At 37.0% G+C, this 21637-nt stretch overlaps 1 long non-coding RNA gene across 1 annotated transcript in view; it reads left to right on the top strand.

Annotated features, from left to right (window-relative positions):
• The first annotated feature begins 1297 nt into the window (after nucleotides 1–1297).
• LOC111091676 overlaps nucleotides 1298–21637 on the top strand; it is a 31069-nt gene continuing 10729 nt past the window's right edge. The window contains exon 1 of the long non-coding RNA XR_005376455.1: nucleotides 1298–1905. This is a non-coding gene — a long non-coding RNA (uncharacterized LOC111091676). The remainder of the gene's footprint in view (nucleotides 1906–21637) is intronic.

Here is a 21637-nt window from a genome sequence, read left to right as displayed (position 1 = left end):
CTGGTTTTTATTTAAAAAGGAAAGGGATGAATGCCTGGGTGGCTTAGTAGTTGAGTGCCTGCCTTTGGCTCAGAGTGTGATTCCAGGGTCCTGAATCAAATCTCACATCGGGCTCCCTGTAAGGAGCCTGCATCTCCTACTGCCTGTGTCTCTGCCTCTCTCTCTGTGTCTCTCATGAATAAATAAATAAAGTCTTAAAAAAAAGTGTGTGTGTTTGTGTGTGTGTGTGTGTTAAGAAATTTCATAGTTTACATCAAATAGATATTTTAAAGCTCATTAATTTTGTTTCTTCAACATTGTGGGAAGCCAATGTAACCAATGCAGTGACAGTTAATTTTAATGCTAGAAAGGAAGAGATCACGAAACACATCGAGTGCGGTATACTGTATTGTATACATGAAATTTATTAAAAGCTCATCTTTTTTTTTTTTTTTAAGATTTTATTTATTTATTTATTCATGAGAGACACAGAGAGGGAGAGATATAGGCAGAGGGAGAAGCAGGCTCCATGAAGGGAGCCTGACACGGGACTCGATCCCGGGTCTCTAGGATCACAGCCTGGGCTGAAGGCGGCGCTAAACCGCTGAGCCACCTGGGCTGCTTTAAAAGTTCACCTTAAGTGTTGTCACCACACACCCCCCCCCCCCCCACACACACACCTATGTGAAGTGGCAGACGTATTAATTAGGTGGATTGTGGTAATCAGTTCACAATGGACAAGTACATGGAAACATCAGGTTGTACACCTTAGGTACAATATTTGTTGAGTGTATCTCAGCAAAGCTGGGGAAATCCTCCATATCCTAGGACAAGTGTCTCCAGGAGCTTCTCAGGTTCCTGGTCTCCATTGTGTAATCCCTTCTCCTCGACGGCCCTTAAGGCCAAGCCTGAGGCTACAGCTTGCTTTCTTAGGCGGTATTTTTCCTTGCTCAGACGCGGTGGCTCGTTCCTTTGCCCCGAATTGGTGGTTTGCAGTTTTCTTTTTTTTTTCTTTTTCTTTTTTTTTACTTTATATGAAGTTTTTGGATGCACTTCTCCATCCTTTAAGGGACGACGATAGATTTCGGGTGTCCGTGAGAACACTGAGCCCCACGCCCCGTCGCTGGGAGGGACCCCGCAGCCCCCGGCCCAAGGCCGATTGCCCTCAGAGGCCGCGAGGCTGAGGCCGAGGCGGGGGCGGGGGCGGGGGCGGGGGCGGGGCGCGCTCTCGCTCCCGCAGACGCTCCGCCGCCGGCCCGCCCGCCTGCTCGTGTCAGGAGCGCTCGGCTCCACCTCAGCGCCGCGCGGTGTCAGCCCGGCAGGCGGGGTGTGTGGTGGTGGGCGCTGCAGAGCCGGGGGACGGAGGCCCGAGGGCGCCGCCAGCAGGACGCCGCCGCTGGGAGCAGCACCCGCTGGGCGCGCCGGTCGGCTGCTTCTCAGGGTTCAGACCCAGAGGCTGTCCCTGCCGGTGCCCGGGATGGAGCCTCCTTCAGTCTGAGGAGTCGGTCGCGCCGGGGCTCGACGTAGTTCATGATGGCTGCTGGCTCTCTTCTCCTCCAAGAGGACGTGCCGCAGTGATGTGAGGTATCCCGCGAGACTCTCTTGCTAGCAGGCCGCTCCAGGGAACCTTTGCTGGCCTTGGTGAAACAGGCGGCCATGCTGGGAGAGACCCTGGCCCGGGAACGGGGGCGTCATGAGGAGCTACAGGTGGCCTCCAGCAGCGAGTGGCCTCCAGCCAGTAGCCAGCAAGAAATTGGGGCCCTCAGCCCACCAACCGCAAGGAAATAGTTCTGCCCACAGTCGTTGTCCATCAGCCTGGGGGTGGGCCCGTCCGGTCAAGCCATGCTCGGGGGGACACCTTGGTTACAGCTGTGCGAGACCCTAAGCAGAGCGTGACTGGAAAGCCCTGCCAGACCCTCTGAAATGGTAAGAAAATATTGTTCCAAGTTGCTGAATTTTTGGTGATTTTTATGCCACAGTAGAAAACCAATATATGTGTCTTTGGGCTAGAAAACTTTCTAAGATATTTTTGTGGGACCCAGGAAATTTAACAAAAATCCCCCACCCCTGGACAAGCAGAGCAGGACTAACTCCATTTTGTGCTGCACCCGCCACCTCCTGCGTGACCCCCACATGACCTGCTTATTGCTCAAGGCGCTGCCCCGCCCTAGTCAAGGCGCTGAGCACACCCTCACCAGAAATCGGCTCATAAAAATGTAACCCCGCCTTGTGCCCGCCAAAACTGCGCGCCAATTCTGACCAAAGTAATAGGCCAGTTCAAAAGGATACTATAGGGTAAGATGTAGTTCAGTTGGCCACCTGCGTGTGGACCCACATGACTGTGCAACTTTCTGCGTATGTTACAATCTCATTGGCCACTGGCCCCTATAAAGCTGCTCCGCCTCTTAGCCTCAGGGTCCAAGTCCCTGCTCCTCTGTGTCAGGTATACTTGGACCCAAGCTGGAGCTTGTAAATAAACCCTCCTATGTTTGCATCGGTGTGGGCTCCTTGGTGGTTTCTCGGATTCGCAATCTTGGGCACAACAATTTTGAAGTTAATATTCTTAATAACAGGTTTCAGTAAAGGAAAAGAGGTTACAAAAAGTAATCAATGGCTTAGTTTTATCAAATAACTCTCAAATGAGAGAAGCATGGAAAATAAACCTGGGACAGATGACACATCTTCAGCCCCACAAGGAGAATAAACTGGAAGCAGATTTTAATAGTGATTATTTATCCTGGTAAGGAGTTAGTTTTAGAGGCAAGAGAAATTTCTAAATTTCAAGGGAAATTACAAGAGCTATTAGGTAGCCCATTAGGAATTTTAATGGAGGTTATCAGTTCAAATGCCCATTTGACTATGATTTAATATAAATAAATGAGGTGTGGCAGGAATAAATGCTTGTGAAGTAATAACGATGCTTCTAACTAGGGCTGTGAGCCCTTCTGAAAAAAAGGTAGCTTCTGCACAGCCCATGGCCTACAGCTGCCATGTGGGATTGAATTTGCTCTTGACTCGGTTTCCCATCCTTTTAGGAAATTTCAGAGGCATGTGTTTGTAAATAGCAAATAAAATATATATTTTTAAAACATATTTAAACATATGTTTACCTGGAGGACAATTATTTCTGGCTCCTGGTTTACCACAAGGTTGCTTACAGAATAGTCGATGGAATCCCAGGGAATAGCCAAAGGAAAGAGAGTCACAAAGAAAATCTTCAACTAGGAAAGGAATGAATCATTTTCCTTATGTTGAGAATAATAGATCAAAGATAGAAGTTTGGAGAAGGTTCTACACCAAGATGACATAATCCTCAAACATGAAGGGAAGTTGGGTCAAAAATTTTGCAATAGAACTCAGAAGTATACAGTCTCCACCCATTTGGGAAAGACAGGGAGAAAGTAAAAACTATAAAAAGGCATTAGCATTTATATCAACTATTTATTTAATCATCTCTATATATATGCTACTTGCTCTGGCCTCTAATACACTGTTAAAGATGAAAAATATAAAATCAGCTTATTTACAGTCAACTGTTATCTGTGGCCTTAGGCTTTGTTTACTGGTGCGCAGATAAAATTGACCCTAGAGATGAAACATCTACCAACTTGAAATCAGTGAAATAATTGCTTATTAATGAGAGGGATTTATATACAAAATCAATAGACTTAGGAATACTGGATGTGTGGAGAATGGGGTGAGGTGGAATTATCTGTGAATATAGTCCTTGGCAAATTGTTCTGAAATTTTGGTATACACATTCTTCCTTCCAGAGTATATTGCCGCCATCCCTACAAACATTTTGCTGCCCTTAATTTATTACTATGAGAGAGTTATTATGAATATGTCAAACAATGTAGTACAGGTGTAGGTCTTTTGATTTTGATCACAGTGCAGATTTGATTATAAGCATCTCGGATACAGTGCTGTAATCTCTTGAAAACAATTTGTGTTATATATGTCCAGATTGTCACTAATTTGAGTGTAGATGATTTGTAAAGTAAGCCTCTATTAGTTGGGTGTCTCTACCAACCACTATTTTAAGACCTTAATGTTTGCTTCTAAGCATTACCTGTGTAAAATTAGATTTGCATTTAAGCCAGCTGAAAGTTATTCAGGAATAGATTTCAGACAGACAGAGAACAGCTGGAATACTGTTCCTCCTGCATGGGATCCCAGAGAACCTGTATGGTTGGGTGTCATACAAGTATAGGAGGTGTTCAATGGCAGATGCCTATTTTTTAAGTAACAGGATGTAGCAGAATAAAGCTAATACATTAAATTTGAACTTTACCTTCAAAAGTAGAAAGAGGATTCTGATGATGTCTAGGTAACAATAACCTGAATTTTTAAGTTTTTAATTGAAGAACAAAAAATTAAAAATTATAGAAATCCTAAGTGTGGAGTTTATTTTTCCAAAGTAAACATGTCCATATAATCAACACAGTGATCAAGAACCCCAGGTGGCCCCCAGGGTCTGTCCCAGTTGTATCCACACTCATATCCAAAGGTAATCACTATCCTAATTTCTAGCACATGTGTTAGTTTTTACTATTTTTTTTTGAAACTTACATATATGAAATTTTACAGTATTTACTTTTTTTGTCTGGCTTCTTTCAGACAATATTGTGTGTGTGATTAACCACATTACTGTCTATAACATGTTTTGTTTTCTTTTTTCCTTTATATTATTATATAATATTGCATTGTGTCCTCATACCAGAGTATATGTGCTCTACTATTGCAGGAGAGTGCTCATATCCATCTTGGGGCTATAACAAATAACACTTCTATAAACATACATATATATTATTTTGTCACACTTTTACTTACATATAGTTTATACATGTCAGGGCATGGAACTACTGGTTCTAGAAGGTAAAAATCATCCTATTTATAAGATACTGCTATGAAAATGAGTAAATGAGTCTTGATTTAAAGTGGAGTCAAGAAGCCGTGAAGGGAGAGGTCTTATGCAGGTAACACTTGTTTGAACTTACATGACCAGCAGGAAAATGGAAGATTACTACATGCCTCAGTAAGCAAACTGCCCACCACTTGCAGCCAGTGAGAAGCTGCTGTAACATCAAACTCTTGTTCTCCTCCAATGAACTCATGTTCAAAACAACTCTCCATACTTTCCTCCCAGAACCTAATAAAATCTAGCATCTACTTTGTCCCTTTGAACTTGTCCTATGGTTTGCCATAGTTTGCTTGTTCCAAATCGCAATTCCTCTGCTCTTCCTTTTTTTTTTTTTTTTTTTAAGATTATTTATTCATGAGAGACACAGAGAAGGAGGCAGAGACATAGTCAGAGAGAGAAGGCTTCCTGTATATTAACTGTTTGGCTTTTCTCTTGCCCACTGCTAACGGCAGACCTTCACTAACATTAATCTTCTTTATCTTGTTCATCTTCTCATATTTCATTAAATATTCTAACTTTGCAATTTATTTATTTATTTTAAAGATTTTATTTATTCTTGAGAGACGCACAGAGAGAAGCAGAGACATAAGCAGAGCGAGAGAAGCAAGCTACCTGCAGGGAGCCCATTCCAGGACTTGATCCCACGACCTGAGATGCTCAACCACTGAGCGACCCACGTGCCCCTTCCTGTGCTATTCCTAAATAAACTCCCCTTTATTTAATTAAACTCCCCTTTATAATAATTGTTTAATTATTTAATTACCATTTGTTTTATTTAAGATTGACATTGCTAAATAGTTTTTCATAATGTTTGTGTAAATGTAGAATGCCCCCAGGTTTGGCATAAGTATTACCACTATCTCTGTAATTTATCTGTTAGGCTTCTTAATTTTAGTGATTTCTCTTGGTGTGGTTTATTACTGGGATTTTTTTTTTAATTTATTTTTTATTGGAGTTCAATTTACTAACATACAGAATAACCCCCAGTGCCCGTCACCCATTCACTCCCACCCCCCGCCCTCCTCCCCTTCCAGCCACCCCCAGTTCGTTTCCCAGAGTTAGCAGTCTTTACGTTCTGTCTCCCTTTCTGATATTTCCCACACATTTCTTCCCCCTTCCCTTATATTCCCTTTCACTATTATTTATATTCCCCAAATGAATGAGAACATATAATGTTTGTCCTTCTCCGACTGGCTTACTTCACTCAGCTATTACTGGGATTTTAATTGAATTTTTTGATGGCTAATGAGTTTGAGCAACTTTTTCATCTCTCAAGGATATTTACATATTCTTTTTTTCTCAAGTGTCAGTTTCATATTGCCTTCATTGCTGATGCTTCTTGGATTTCAAAAGGTTTGGATTTCCATATGAACTTTAGAATCTATGTGCCAGATTACAAAACAAAACAAAAATCTGAGATCTTGAGAATGCCTTAAATCTATAGAGAAATTTTAGAAGAATTGACATTTATAAACATTCAATATTCCAATCTATGAACATGGATAGTGAAAGCACTTAGGTTTCACTTATTTTCAGTATTTTGTAGTTTTGGTAATTGAATGTTTGAAACATGTTCACTAGGTTTTTTTATAGGTATTGAAGATTTTTGAAGCTATAATAAATGGTTTCACTTATTTCATATTTAATTATTTTTAATGATATATTGAGCTACCTTTGGATTTTGTATATTGACAATTCATTCAACGCACTTCAGAAATTCAGCTATTGATACTAATTGTTTTGGGGAAATTATTTTGAAATTTTTATATATACTCTCTTGAGTCTACAAAAATCACATTTTTATCTCTTCCTCTTTAATCTTTGTGTTCTCAATTACTTAGTCTTGCATTATTGCACTTTATAAGAGTTAGTTTTGAATAGAAGTTATGAGAATGGACATTTTGTTTCCTTTCCAGTCTTAGGGAACAAATACTTTAACACTGATTATATTGAATGCTGACAATTGCAGGTAGTTACCCATGGTAGGCAGAATTCTAAAATGGCCCTAAGATTTCTGGTTCCAATATACATACACCTCCTTTTTTTTTTTTTTTTTTTTTTTTAAGAGTCCTTAGTTTTAGTCTAGTTTGCTAACAGATTTAATCACTTAGTGTTAAATTTTATCAGGTTAGTTATCTGTATCAAAATAATCTTTTGTTTCATTTTCAGTTTATGGGGTGAATTATCTGGACTCTTACATTCTCTTGGAAAAAACTTCACTTGGTCATGGTACTTACATTTTTCTTTTCATAGGATATAGGTTAGGATTTTTCATCTATGATTATAAGAGGTTGTCTGGGTACAACCTGGGTGGCTCAGCAGTTGGGCGTCTGGCTTTGGGTCAGAGCATGATCTCCCGGGGTCCCAGGATCAAGTCCCATATTGGGCCCCTGTGTGGAGCCTTCTTCTCCCTCTGCCTGTGTCTCTGCCTCTCTCTCTCTCTGTGTCTCTCATGAATAAATAAATAAAATCTTAAAAAAAAAAAATAAGAGGTTGCCTGCTGTCATTCTCTTAATATCCTTGTCAAATTTTGGAATCAAGAATTTGCTGACCTCATAAAACCAAGTGGGAAAGAAACATACAGGTGTGTATAATTTGGCAGAGAAGACATCTGGGATTTGATAATTTAGAAAAATTAGTTACATATTTATATTTTAGTAGATATAGGACTATTCAGGTTTTGTTATTTAATCTGGTTGCAATGTTCTTTAATTTTTGTCACTGTAGCCCATAATCTGTGACAGCCAAAATTTATGCTCAGATTCTTAGCCTATGATTAGCTACTTTCTTCTGGACTTTCCAGCTCCCACTTAAATTTGGCAAATGCTTTGAAAGAATTCCTTTCACATTTTGTCTTGAGCTCTAAATGGAAAAAAAAAAAAATCCTGCCTTATGTTAAAAGGTGTATTCATTACAAAGGGTTTTTCACTAGCAAATTTAGATGGAATTGTCTGTATTTTTATTCTGAGCCCATGTTGGCTTGAACCAATTTTGGGTGATATTAAGTTGTACAGAAGAGTAATTTTATATCTTATCCCCTACTCTGGTTTGTTCCTTAATCCTGGGAGAAGAGTGACTACCTGGACACATCTTCCATGGTTAACTTTACTACATAAGCATCCCTAAACTTTCTTACTTAAAAGCTGTTTATTCATAAGAGTTTTGTTCTCACTGGTCAAGGGAACCATACATTCCAGCTGTGTGTAGTGACAACAAAAGATCAAATAAATGATGAATCAATGCTAGCAGATGCCAGCATGTATACATGCCAAGAAACAATGGCTAGATGTTCACTCTTCATCAGTGCCTCAGGACTGTGGAAGATCTCAGGATTACATGGAACCCCTGAGGAGAGAAAATTTATGCTAAATTGACTGATGAACTAAAATCCTTGAGATGATTAAATTTCCACCAACTGATAATTTAAAGATTAAATTGAAATATAGAAAAGATTTTATTTATTTTTTTTATTTTTTTTTTTAAATTTTTTTTTATTTATTTATGATAGTCACAGAGAGAGAGAGAGAGGCAGAGACACAGGCAGAGGGAGAAGCAGGCTCCATGCACTGGGAGCCTGATGTGGGATTCGATCCCAGGTCTCCAGGATCACGCCCTGGGCCAAAGGCAGGCGCCAAACCGCTGCGCCACCCAGGGATCCCTAGAAAAGATTTTAAAAGTTATATTTTTGGACACTTGAGTTCGAAGTAGAAATTTGTATTCATACTACACATATACTTACTTTTCTTATAAATATTGAATATAATATTTATATCATTTGTTTTTTCACTTAAATCATCATCTTCCCATTTCCATTTTAGTACATATAAATCTACATCATTCTTTTGAAATGGTTCCAAGTATTTTATAGCATAGATATATTTTATCTAACAATCTCTTTAGTGATGGGTATTAGGAGCATTTCCTATTTTTATTATCACAAACAATATGAGATGCTTACTAACTGCTTGTTTTATTTCTATAGGAAAAGTGGATTACTGGTCAAAGGGAATATGCATTCATGACTACCAAGTAGTCTACTAGATTCAATAAACAACTGATGATTATTTTTCAAAATTTATTGAGAACATTCATTTTTACTAATTTTTCTGTAGTCAAAAATAACTTATGTGAAATCTGAACCAAGTTATACATGGAGAAAATTATTTTTAATTTTAGGTAAAATAAGGGTAAAATAAGACTATTTTTACATACTGTGCTCTGTTTTAATAGTTAATTTTTTGGTCTTTTTTTAATTCTTGAGTTCTAAAATTAAGGCAACTAATAAGCCCATCATCAATAGAGTTCCCTAATGACAGATTTCTATTCATAATAGTCCTTATTTCCTCTAGGCCATTTTACTAATAACATATCTTTTTTTTTTTTCTTAATTTAAACTTTAGCAGCCCAAATAATATTTTCTAAGGAGATTAACTATGAACACCTTGAACAATAGGTTCTCAGCACAAGCATCTAATTTAACTTCAGTAAAAATTCACATTTAAAGGAATACCTATAACTGGCAACTATCTGATGTTCCATGTGCTTCTTCCTACATCAGTGTGAACATCAAGACTATGATAAACTCAAACTTAAATAAATATTTGTAAGATGATGATGTATTTTACTCGAGTAATTTCTATTTGTTATCAACTTGACAAGTAAATATTAGACCTAAAATGAATATCTGTTTATGTTCATTTTAGTAAAGTGGCTAACAAAAATTCCCGTAGTTAGAATGGAGATACTATTTTCATATTTCTAATAGCATTTTGTTGAAAAGTTTATGTGAAATATAGCAATTTTCATGAGGATATTTATATGCAGTTTTATAAGTGCTTGATTTGAAATATTTTACTGAAATTTTTGTCTCCTTTTTTCTGCATCATCATTCATAATATAAGCAAGGTGAGAATGTGTGGAGGCCGAGAAAATTAAGGCCATTCCACTTTAAGTTCAGCATTAGCACAAGTACAGCTATCCCAGGCCCCTGTGAATAAAAGCTCAAATTTACATTACTTCAGTTATAAGAAAAAAACAACTTACAGCTTAATGCCCTTGAAAGCCCCATATCAGAATGTAAACAGAACTTGAGAAATTCCTCCATCCCTTCTGGAGGTCCCCTAGACCAGCCCTTAAAACTAAGCTGGAACTCACCTCGGGGTCCAAGTCCCTGCTCCTCTGTGTAGGGTATGCTTGGACCCAAGCTTTAGCTTGTAAATAAACCCTCCTGTGTTTGCATAGGTGTTCGGCTCCTTGGTGGTTTCTCAGATTCGCAATCTTGGGCACAACAAATGGTGTTTTTGAGATCTAGTTGTAATGTAAATGGAAACGATATTTCAAAATGTATTTTTTTGTTTCAATTGTGTTTAAGGATCACTTACAATAACTATAGACACTATGGCAGATAAAGAATGTGTTAGGATAAAACAGAGGCCATGTCTCCTTTGATCTTAGTAAATACAGTTCACCAACTGTATTTAGGTTATTATAAGGTTATTATAAGAAATAAACCTGCTGCCATGCAACAAGTTATGAGAATAAGAGTGTATAATAATGATTAATAGTTAATATAGGAAGTAAAAACAAAAGTTCTGACTTCTATACCAAACAGCTTTATGTGTTGGTGACAAATTAATTTCTGTATCTGTAAACAAGTGAAACAGGTCATACTCTTTTTTTCAAAGATTTTATTTATTTAAGAGACAAAGAGTGAGGTGGGGGGGGTAGGGGCAGAGGGAGAGGGAGAAGCAGACTTCCTGCTGAGTAGAGATCCCAGGATTCTCTAAATTCACCACCTGAGCCGAAGGCAGATAATTAACCAACTGAGCCACCCAGGTGCCTCAGAATAGTTCATCAATCACTTAGCCTGTATGGTTACTGTGTAAAATTTTATGTAACATTTATCAAATATTTAGTAGTTGGATTAGAAGGCCAAATTCTGAGAAAACATGTGGACTATTTAGGATTGAGTCTGCAGAAATCCTAATTAAGGCACCAGAGTAGAATTCCAGCTAAGACAATAGGCTAAAATGGTTCTCATGTTAATAGAGTACTTCCTCTGTTTTCTAGAATAGTTCTGTTTCAAATTGGAAGGAAAATAGAGTGAAGAAAATCTTTGTTATTTTCTGAAGAGAAGAAAAGTTTTAAAATATGTAAGTTGAACAATGAGTAAAGAAGGGAATTGAAAATTAAACTCTAGGACAGAAAGTGCCAACGCCCAAATTTATACACGTAAAAAGCAGAACTTCTTGGTTCATTATCACCAGAAAAGGACTGGCAGTTCAGGCAGTAAACCAGGATATGCAAATAGATGTGTCACAATGAACTCTTTTCTTTGGAAATGGCCACCGTAAAATGTTTAGCTCATAGATGGAAGATTCTGAAAAAAATTAGCAAGTCAGACTAAAGACTTGAAGAGAATAAAACCCTGAAGCTATCCTTTTTCTTTTTTCTTTCAATTTTACCTCATTATCCCTTCACCTTTACAAAAATTACTTTGCTATTCTCTCTGATTTAGAACACTAAGTATGTATGGAAAGAAACATCAGGACTTGGGAATGCTTAAAGCCTTGAGACTTGCAAAATAAATGTATAAAAATTAAACTTTTAAATAAGTAATGGGAATGGGGAGTCTGACCTATTTTCTAAACTTTCTCTAATAGGGAAAAGAAGTTAGCCAAGTGAAAAAGGTTGAGACCTTGAAAAGAAAAATACTTTAATGTTGTCCCCCTGAATTTCTATGCAGCATCAAAATAATGTGAAAGATAAAATGCCCTGCATGATTAAGAGGATGATTTTGTTCAGCCTTATTACATAGGAAGAATGCTCTTTAATGAGCAAAGAAAAAAAAAGGAAGTGGAGGTTTTATAGAGACAGATAAGCAAGGGAGTTATCTTCAAATCTTATGGGAGTCCATGGACAGTAAATTATATGAAGGGGGTTTTTTGACATTAGCTCTTTCTAGAACAGAAAGTGTGGAAGGGGATGTTCTTAACCATCACTAATGTCTGGTAGCACAGAGCCCAAGTTAAATTAAAAATTCATCACATTATATGACCACTGAATTCTATTTAGCTGCAGAAGTAACTTTAACTGTATTGTCTGTTGTTTTGTTCAGTATCCATTGAATACGGTCCCAAGTGATAAATTCCTTTTAAAAACTAATTTTAAGAAATAATACTAATTATCCTGAGGAATTGATTTTTGTCTTTTATTACACAATAAAAATATTATAAAACCATTTTATCTGTATCTAAATTGACAGCTAAACTGAATGCTCAGTTACAGTGACTATATATATATATATATATATAGGCTCATACATATATATGACTCATATATATGATGTTATGTACGGTTCCCCATTATTTACAGTGTTATTATAAACATTCTATATTACCAGTTTTATTGTTTGAACATATTTTTAAACATCCCTCAGATCTTTTTTGGAAGGAAGCAACATGGAAGCAATACACTTAGCTCAATGAAAACAAAGATTAATCAGCCTCTTCTGTTATTTCTTTAAAGACTAGCGCATATTTGTTGAAATAATTGATGAACTAAAGAATTTTGAAGTGAGTCTGTAGGGATCATGGTGGCAGAACAAGGATAATATAGTTATTGGTGAAAATGGTTATATAGGAATTATCAGACTGAATAGGTATTTGGTAAAGGAATCACAAGATGAATTGTTAGGTATTTACAGGGAATAATTACAAAGACCATCTCATTTTAATGATATGTAACATCAGTGCTTAGATCAAAATTTCTCAGAAATTTTTTTTTTTTTTTAGATTTTATTTATTTATTCATGAGAGACAGAGAGAGAGGGGGGCAGAGACACAGGCAGAGGGAGAAGCAGGCTCCATGCAGGGAGCCCGACGTGGGACTCGATCCCGGGTCTCCAGGATCACATCCTGGGCTGAAGGCGGTGCTAAACCACTGAGCCACCTGGTGTGCCCCTTCTCAGAAATGTTTATGGAGTCTCCTTTCACATTATTGTCTTAATCTGTTTTCTCATCACTCGATTTAGGGAGAGGGAATGTTAAATGTTAGAATTTCAAAATGACCCAAAGGTAACTTACTCAGATAATTGGAATTCCTTCTAAAATTCTAGTATGGTACCTCACACTTTTACAGTTGTTCAGATGTGAGCAACAAGCAAATATTCATTGAGATGAGAAAAACTGATATTTGATTGCCTGCATACTGTATACCACATAACATTTATATACATTATCTCATTATCTCTGTGAGATCACATTGCCCTTAGCAGTGTAACTCAAATAGTGACCTCAGTTATTTTTGTAAACTGGTAGAAAATGTATATTTTCAGGCCACATCCCAAATTGAAGAAAAACACAAAAAGCTAAACAAAGCAAAAGCTAGAAACTCTCGAATATATGGCTTAACAAGTTATCTAGTGAGTCTTAAAAAACTAAATTTTGAGAAACACTGGTTTTTACCATTGTACTGTTAAGGAGAAAGGTCAGAAAAAGTAAGCAAATGGCTCAATTCCATGTAGGTAGTGAGTTGCGGAATGTGAGTAGTTACTGAACTCAGCAAACTTTCTTTTTTCATCAGAAACTCCTGTATCTTAATTTACTAATTCATAAATAATTTCTGCGACCAGCCTGTCTGCTCAATCTCTCCCTTTTCACCTGTCCTTTGGCCTTCTTAGCCTCATCTATATGTGGATCTCTCAACTTTCTCCTTATTGAATACTTCTAATATTACCTCCTCTAAAATGTTGAGACCAATGGTGAATCATTTCAATTCTTTTCTTTCTAATATCCTAAACTTACTCCCATGATTTTCCTTGTGTTACATTTCATTGGTGAAATTCCCAAATCATACGTATCTGGTTATCAGCTGCTATTGTGATGGCACCCAGACAGGTTGGCAGTGGTGAGAGTAATTAATATAACTTGCAGCATAGGATCCATAATCATCACCAATCTCAACTAGATGTCAGCAATGTCACACATTATTCATATTTTTCCTCACTCTCATAGTTTTCACAGTATCTGTTTTAATTTTCTGTACTTCTTTCAAACTGTGAGGACTCTGGTAGAGTCCTTACTCTTAAGACATGACTCTGCCTTCTGTTTCTTGGATTAAATAGAAACAATTCCTCTAAGTCTCCATATCTAAATATGTTAACCTAAATAAATAAATAAAGCCTCAGTAATCTCCTCTGTAAAGATTGTTTTAGGTCAACTCTGGTCTATTCCACTCTTTACTCCCCTTCCACACTAAAGGGAATAACTTATTTCAACCTTTGTACTACCACAGTATTTGGCACTTGGCACATTATCCTACTATGGTACTTCACATTTTTCACTGGAATTATTTTGATTAAAGGTCTGTTTCCTTTAGTAATCTGTAAGATTCCAGAATATAGGAACCTTATACCTTTTGTCTTTGAAACTCAGTTTGCTAACACTGCCACAAAGCAGTAGAAGAATGAATACTATAATGGTATAAATAAACCAATTTCTCTTACTTTTTAAAAAGAGAACTACCTAGATTTACCTTTTGTTGGAGCCTAAAACAGTCTCCTTTATAGGATGATATGCTAGTAGGAAAATAAAACTTAACCTTAATTTATTGAAATCTCAAAAAATGCTTTCAATCTCAAAAACCATAATGATGAAAGAAGAACATATATGGAGTTCAAGGTTGTAATTGGTACCAAACCATGACCAACAGCCTTTGGCTTAAAATGGATATAGTAAATGTTTCAATCACTGTGGAATAGAAGCCATCAAAGGAAATTTTACCTGGAAATAGTATTTTCTAAACAGTACAGTCAAATGGTTTATTTTTTTCAACATAGTATCAAATTGCAGTGTAATAACAGCAGAGAAACATCTCTGATGCTAAGTTTCACCAAGGTTGAGGAGTCAGAGCTGTAAGAGTTAGCTGAGCACTTTGGCTCTGCCTAACCCACTTCTCTTAGATTGTGGGAAGAGTGAAAAGTATAAACAAATTTTACAGAAAGTGAAATATTTTCTGAGGCAGAGCATATTTGTGTTTTATGAAAAGAAGAAAGAAAGAAAGAAAGAAAGAAAGAAAGAAAGAAAAGAAAGAAAGAAAGAAAGAAGAAAGAAAGAAAGAAAGAAAGAAAGAAAGAAAGAAAGAAAGAAAGAAGAAAGAAGAAAGAAAGACTTTTTAACGAGTTGGCTTTTCCCCATAGGTCTGATTATTGTCCTGCACAAAGCACAGTTTGACTGATTTTTTCTTTGTCCTATTCTTCATTATATTTGCTAATTTTATCAAGTTCTTCATCCTTGTGAACTTTCAGCAGGAGGATAGGTTTTGTACACTTAGACATTGATCAAACTAAGTCAAAGATGGAATAAGAAATACTGTTTCAGACTACATCAGCATTTTATGCGGCACATTGTATAAAACATTAGAATTGTAAGATTTCAGTATTTGGGGGGAAATTTTAGATAAAATTAAGCATGTTCCTTTTAAAAAAAATTTTTAGAGCAGCCCAGGTGGCTCAGTGGTTTAGCGCCACCTTCAGCCCAGGGTGTGATCCTGGAGACCCGGTATCTAGTCCCACGTCAGGCTCCATGCATAGAGCCTGCTTCTCCCTCTGTGTGTCTCTGCCTCTCTCTCTCTGTGTGTCTCTCATGAATAAATAAATAAATTCTTTAAAAAAAATAAAAAAAATTAGATTACTTAATATGTGCTTTTCAAAGGAGCACAACTCCATTTCTGTTATGTTTGAGGACAAATAGTATTAATAAATTTTAATTTATTGAATATTTATTCTGTGTTATTGGCCATGTTAAGTGCATCACTTATATGATCTTATTTATTATTGTTAAGAATCCTGGGCTAAGATGCCACCCACTATTACCTTCATGTTGTTAGATGAGGAGTCTTAAAATTCTATAGATTAGGTGATTTGACTGTAGCTTTCTAGTAATCAATAGAACAGAACTGGAACTGAGGTGAACTGACCCTAGTGCCCACATTCCCTGGTGAACAGTGGCTGGGTTGCTTCACAGCAGCCTTGCTTAGAGGCAGGAATGATTGATTTAGGACCTCGGTAGTGAGTTAGGTTTTAGAGAAGTTCAAGTCTGGTGGAAAACCACTGAAGAGATGAGAGAAGATGCCTATTGCCTAATTCACTGCCACCATCCTTGATATGAGGAAAAGAAGCTCTCCTGGGTTACCAGTTTGCTTCCATGTCCTGTCCATGAAGATTCTTGTTATGTGGAATGGAGCTAGGGTAGAGATTAAGATGAACATAAAGTCCACATTCTATGAGATTTGGGGTGGCCTTTTAACAGCCTCAGCTCTCAGGCTATTGGAACATTGCCAGAACTGTGAAAGCTCTAATTTTTCCATGCCCTCTGCAGTGCTACCCTGGTATACTCACAGATACTTAAGGAATACTTCTTCGAACCTTAAGAGTGAAGGAATAATGATATGGCAGATATCCCAAGCAGTTCCAGGAGTTTGATTATGGTTTTGACATGGAACAAATCCTGAGAAAAAATCAGGCCAACATTCAAAATACTTTGTACACACGCTCCAACAAAAATATACCAGTTATCTAACTATCTCAGAAGAGAAGTTGGTTTCTCCACAAACTGCTCTGTTTATGTTTTTCTAGAAGTTCAGGCTTTAAAACAACTATAATGTTTTACTAGTTATGAATACCAAACATTCTCAAATTTGAAAGTTAAAATGTTACTGTTTAAAACCAGTATTTCCCCAATCTATTCTCTTTTAATTTGTTCACTGTCAAAATTCTTGAAGTAGTACTATTGCCTTCACTACCATTTCTTCCAGTCTCAACTTACTCTTTGTTATTCTTCCTCCTACCAATTTGCTGAAACTACTGTCTTTGCGAGATCAGTTCACCAATGACCTACTAATTAACAAATTCAATGGTCTCTTCTAAAGTCCTTACTCGACTGGTTCTCTCCACGGCAATCAAAATCACAGACCACTTGTTCCTTCTTGAAAAGCTCTTATAAGTGGAAGAAGAAAATGACTATTTCTTCCCCATGGAGAGATTTGGGAGAAGAATGGCCCTTGGCTAAGAATTTAATCAAGTACCTATAAGAAGTAATTTCAAAGGCTCTACCTGGTCTTAGTGTAGCTAAGTTAGCAGGCTGTAAGAGATATATGGGTCACCATTAGCTCATTTATTATTCCAGGTAGACCTGAAATAGCACATTTAAAAAGGGGGATGGGAAGATGAAGGAAAGAAAGCATCACAGCACTGCATAATAATGAGACCATCTAACTCCATTACAACTATGTGAATTTGTGAGTTATGAGGCAAGTGGAAAATTGTTTATTTTTTCTGTTTAGATTTGGCACTCTTCCAAAAGACTGCACATGTATATGGATGCATATGAGAGAGAGATACCCAGAAATTTTCAACATATTACAATTGGAAAATTGGAAGAACAAAATGTTTGTGATACCATCTGACCTTTGGGAAACAACTGAAGGGTACAGTAAAGTGCTCAGGGCCACTCCTGAGTTACATGAAGGAACTCTGATAAATAGGAGATTCCTGAGTATTCTGTTAAGGCCCACATGTTATTCTAGCCTGAATATGACTAAGGTAGTGACATTTAATCTGAGATGAGATCAGTCTCTATAGATTGACTGGAGAAGGAGAAATTTTTGCAGAAACCAGTGTAAAAAAACAATGAGGACATCAATAAAGATGTGAAGTATATTTAATTTAGATATTTGTCTCTTTTCTCATTCAATTTTTGAACTCTTGGAATGCAAACATTTTGCCTTAGTCCTCTTAACTTCATTGTCTCTTCCAGGGAAGTCTGATATTGTTTATATGGTTATTACTCTATAAATATTTCAGACTTGATTGTTGAACTAAACATACAGGTATATGCAGTGAATTAGCCATTTACTAAATTTTATATTAATTTAGATAAATTTAATTATGTAAAATGAAATAAATATGAAAAATAGATAGTATGGAATTCATTACTATGAAATATACAAAAATTATGTAGTAACCCAATAAGGAACTAATGAAATAGTGTAAGTAGCTATCTTTTTTTTTTCATAGCTAGTTTTTATTCAATTAACTAAAACAAAAACAAGAACAATTCATTCATTTCTCAAACCCCTTACCTTCTACCTCTGTCAACCACTACTCCTTTCTCTCTATCTATGGCCATGGTTATTTATTTATTTATTTATTTATTTATTTACTTAATTGTAGATTGTACTTGTAAGAGAAATCATTAGATTGTCTTTCTCTGATTTATTTCATTTAGCATAATGCTCTTGAGGTACATCCATTTTGTCACAAATGGTAAAATTTCATTTTGTTTTAATGGCTGAATAATATTTCATGGTGTATATGTGTATGTGTGTGTTTGTGTACATACATACATATATATACACACACACACGTATATAATCTTTATTCATCTGTTAGAGAACATTTACATTGTTTCCATATCTTGACTGCTGTAATTAAGACTTTAGTGAACATGGGGGATATGTCTTACTGAGTTAGTGTTTTCTTTTTTTTTTTTTTTTTTATCTTTTTATTTTATTTTATTTTATTTTATTTTTTTAATTTATTTTTTATTGGTGTTCAATTTACTAACATACAGAATAACACCCAGTGCCCGTCACCCATTCACTCTCACCCCCCGCCCTCCTCCCCTTCTACCACCCCTAGTTCGTTTCCCAGAGTTAGCAGTCTTTACGTTCTGTCTCCCTTTCTGATATTTCCCACACATTTCTTCTCCCTTCCCTTATATTCCCTTTCACTATTATTTATATTCCCCAAATGAATGAGAACATATAATGTTTGTCCTTCTCCGACTGACTTACTTCACTCAGCATAATACCCTCCAGTTCCATCCACGTTGAAGCAAATGGTGGGTATTTGTCATTTCTAATGGCTGAGTAATATTCCATTGTATACATAAACCACATCTTCTTTATCCATTCATCTTTCGTTGGACACCGAGGCTCCTTCCACAGTTTGGCTATCGTGGCCATTGCTGCTATAAACATCGGGGTGCAGGTGTCCCGGCGTTTCATTGCATTTGTATCTTTGGGGTAAATCCCCAACAGTGCAATTGCTGGGTCGTAGGGCAGGTATATTTTTAACTGTTTGAGGAACCTCCATACAGTTTTCCAGAGTGGCTGCACCAGTTCACATTCCCACCAACAGTGTAAGAGGGTTCCCTTTTCTCCGCATCCTCTCCAACATTTGTTGTTTCCTGCCTTGTTAATTTTCCCCATTCTCACTGGTGTGAGGTGGTATCTCATTGTAGTTTTGATTTGTATTTCCCTGATGGCAAGTGATGCAGAACATTTTCTCATATGCATGTTGGCCGTGTCTATGTCTTCCTCTGTGAGATTTCTGTTCATGTCTTTTGCCCATTTCATGATTGGATTGTTTGTTTCTTTGGTGTTGAGTTTAATAAGTTCTTTATAGATCTTGGAAACTAGCCCTTTATCTGATATGTCATTTGCAAATATCTTCTCCCATTCTGTAGGTTGTCTTTGAGTTTTGTTGACTGTATCCTTTGCTGTGCAAAAGCTTCTTATCTTGATGAAGTCCCAATAGTTCATTTTTGCTTTTGTTTCTTTTGCCTTTGTGGATGTATCTTGCAAGAAGTTACTATGGCCGAGTTCAAAAAGGGTGTTGCCTGTGTTCTTCTCTAGGATTTTGATGGAATCTTGTCTCACATTTAGATCTTTCATCCATTTTGAGTTTATCTTGGTGTATGGTGAAAGAGAGTGGTCTAGTTTCATTCTTCTGCATGTGGATGTCCAATTTTCCCAGCACCATTTATTGAAGAGACTGTCTTTCTTCCAATGGATAGTCTTTCCTCCTTTATCGAATATTAGTTGCCCATAAAGTTCAGGGTCCACTTCTGGATTCTCTATTCTGTTCCACTGATCTATGTGTCTGTTTTTGTGCCAGTACCACACTGTCTTGATGACCACAGCTTTGTAGTACAACCTGAAATCTGGCATTGTGATGCCCCCAGATATGGTTTTCTTTTTTAAAATTCCCCTGGCTATTCGGGGTCTTTTCTGATTCCACACAAATCTTAAAATAATTTGTTCTAACTCTCTGAAGAAAGTCCATGGTATTTTGATAGGGATTGCATTAAACGTGTATATTGCCCTGGGTAACATTGACATTTTCACAATATTAATTCTGCCAATCCATGAGCATGGAATATTTTTCCATCTCTTTGTGTCTTCCTCAATTTCTTTCAGAAGTGTTCTATAGTTTTGAGGGTATAGATCCTTTACATCTTTGGTGAGGTTTATTCCTAGGTATCTTATGCTTTTGGGTGCAATTGTAAATGGGATTGACTCCTTAATTTCTCTTTCTTCAGTCTCATTGTTAGTGTATAGAAATGCCACTGACTTCTGGGCATTGATTTTGTATCCTGCCACGCTACCGAATTGCTGTATGAGTTCTAGCAATCTTGGGGTGGAGGCTTTTGGGTTTTCTATGTAGAGTATCATGTCATCGGCGAAGAGGGAGAGTTTGACTTCTTCTTTGCCAATTTGAATGCCTTTAATGTCTTTTTGTTGTCTGATTGCTGAGGCTAGGACTTCCAGTACTATGTTGAACAGCAGTGGTGAGAGTGGACATCCCTGTCTTGTTCCTGATCTTAGGGGAAAGGCTCCTAGTGCTTCCCCATTGAGAATGATATTTGCTGTGGGCTTTTCATAGATGGCTTTTAAGATGTCGAGGAATGTTCCCTCTATCCCTACACTTTGAAGAGTTTTGATCAGGAATGGATGCTGTATTTTGTCAAATGCTTTCTCTGCATCCAATGAGAGGATCATATGGTTCTTGGTTTTTCTCTTGCTGATATGATGAATCACATTGATTGTTTTACGGGTGTTGAACCAGCCTTGTGTCCCAGGGATAAATCCTACTTGGTCATGGTGAATAATTTTCTTAATGTACTGTTGGATCCTATTGGCCAGTATCTTGTTGAGAATTTTTGCATCCATGTTCATCAGGGATATTGGTCTGTAATTCTCCTTTTTGGCGGGGTCTTTGTCTGGCTTTGGAATTAAGGTGATGCTGGCTTCATAGAACGAATTTGGAAGTACTCCATCTCTTTCTATCTTTCCAAACAGCTTTAGGAGAATAGGTATGATTTCTTCTTTAAACGTTTGATAAAATTCCCCTGGGAAGCCATCTGGCCCTGGACTCTTGTGTCTTGGGAGGTTTTTGATGACTGCTTCAATTTCCTCCCTGGTTATTGGCCTGTTAGAGTTAGTGTTTTCATTTTCTTTAGATAAATACCCAGAAGTGGATTTGCTGAATTATATGGTAGTTTTATTTTAAAATTTTTGAGGAACGTCACATATTGTTTTTCATAGTGGCTGCACCAATTTGTATTTTTGCCAATAGTACACAAATTTTGGATTCTTCAGTGGTGTTTTGAAATACCTATATCTCAGATCATTTATTTATATTTCATATGATGGTGTATATAAAGTGTCTGACATTTTATACACACTTAATAAACATTAGTTTAGGTCTTACTTTCTCCCCCTGCCATCATCAAAACCATCAAAAATAGCTATTTATTACAACTCAATAGCAAAAGAAACAAACAAAAACACCCCAACTATTTTAAAATGTTTTTTAAAAATGTGCAGTAGATCTGAATAGACATTTTTCCAAAGACATATAGATGGCCAATAAGTATGTAAAAAGATACT

The sequence above is a fragment of the Canis lupus genome, chromosome 22, assembly GCF_011100685.1.
Source record: "Canis lupus familiaris isolate Mischka breed German Shepherd chromosome 22, alternate assembly UU_Cfam_GSD_1.0, whole genome shotgun sequence".
In the NCBI taxonomy this organism is placed as follows: domain Eukaryota; kingdom Metazoa; phylum Chordata; class Mammalia; order Carnivora; family Canidae; genus Canis; species Canis lupus.
This window is presented reverse-complemented; position numbering and strand designations above follow the sequence as displayed.